The sequence below is a fragment of the Meleagris gallopavo genome, chromosome 12 (genome assembly GCF_000146605.3).
Source record: "Meleagris gallopavo isolate NT-WF06-2002-E0010 breed Aviagen turkey brand Nicholas breeding stock chromosome 12, Turkey_5.1, whole genome shotgun sequence".
Classification (NCBI taxonomy): domain Eukaryota; kingdom Metazoa; phylum Chordata; class Aves; order Galliformes; family Phasianidae; genus Meleagris; species Meleagris gallopavo.
In genome coordinates, this window is record NC_015022.2 from 18728903 (window position 1) to 18730391 (window position 1489).

Consider the following 1489-nt stretch of genomic DNA (forward strand, 5'->3'; position numbering starts at 1 on the left):
GGGGGGGAAATCTGTGTGTATTCAGCTGAGCCTCTCCATAAATTAAAGAGATTTGCTTCTGCGGTTGGTCCACAGATCTGTATGCTGGAATTGTGTGTTCACAACGGGAGGATCACAGGGTTGTATGTTGGGAGAGGAGTAAAGACAACGGTGCGTTGTGGACAGCAATGTGCAAAGTGGAGCTGGGCAGCACTGCCAAACCCATGTTTGCTAAACCCAAAGCCCCACGTCTGGCAGTAACTCCTTGAATGCACCACCAAAACCCAACGGTGCTGTTGCTTTCTGCCTTGCTTGCCTAAATGAGCAATGCCCACAGTGCTCTGCATGCAGCCCGTGCACTGCTGGGGAGGGAAGGCAGCCCTGCTCCTCCCTGCACCTTTCCATTTTTAATAACACACCTGCAGAGGTCAGACCCATTGCTTACATCATCTCTGGGCACCAGAGTGTTCCAAGGACGCATCCCCACTGTGCTCTGCTCTAATTGGTGCCCATAAGCACCGCATCCATCAGTGCTGTGAGCTCCCCCAGATAGGCTGCGCCGGGGGATAATATATTTATCTGCAAGGAAGGTATAAGGCCACAAGTCCAAAGCTACAAATCCTCACAAGTGAGTATTAATGGATTATGCTTCTGCAATCCATCGCATGTTCTGGTTATACAACAAAAATTGGGATAATAAAACAGCTCTTAGTGTCAAAATGTAATTAAACCGCTTCGGCGTGCCTCGAGAACAGTGCAGCTGCTTTGTGCTGCCATAAAGCACTGTGAAACTGCAGGGCTGTTTGCTTGGGTGCCTCACTGAGAGCTCCTGGATGTGGTGGGGGCTCACGTGGAGGGGAACTGCTCATAGATCTGCCCCTATTTGCCTGCAGTGGGAACGGGCTCTGGTGCTCGTGAGGTGTCCATGCAGTGGGGCTGGGGATGCCCTGCCCATGGTAGGGATGCAGTCGATGGGCGGGGGACGACGACTTGGTGATCTTGGAGGTTTTGCCAACCTTCATGCTTCCATGATTCTAAGGCAGTGGGGTAATGGCACTGTGTGGCTGCTGCAGGGCATTCAGTGCAGAATTTGGTAGTGGCCACAGCATCCTCAGGTGTGTGTGTGTGTGTGTGTGCATATGTATATGTGTGTGTGTGCGTATATGTGTGTGTGTGTATGTGTGTGTGTGCGTATGTGTGTGTGTGTATGTGTGTGTGTGTGTATGTGTGTGTGTGCACGTGCAGCCCAGCACACCCCAGCTTTTATCATCCACCCATCTCCTCCCCCCGGCTGTTAGAGGCTGGCTTTTATGTGTGACAATAAAAACGTTCATTGTGGCAAAACATCGGCCGGTCAAAAATGAGGCTGGTTAATTCCAGAGGATTGTTTCATCTCAGCTCAACAGTAATAATGAATCTCTTTTACAAGATGAATTGGTGAACAGCCAGCTTCCTCCAGGGCAATTCCTGTGTAGTGTTGATCCCGCTGGAATTTACCTTGGAAAGGAAA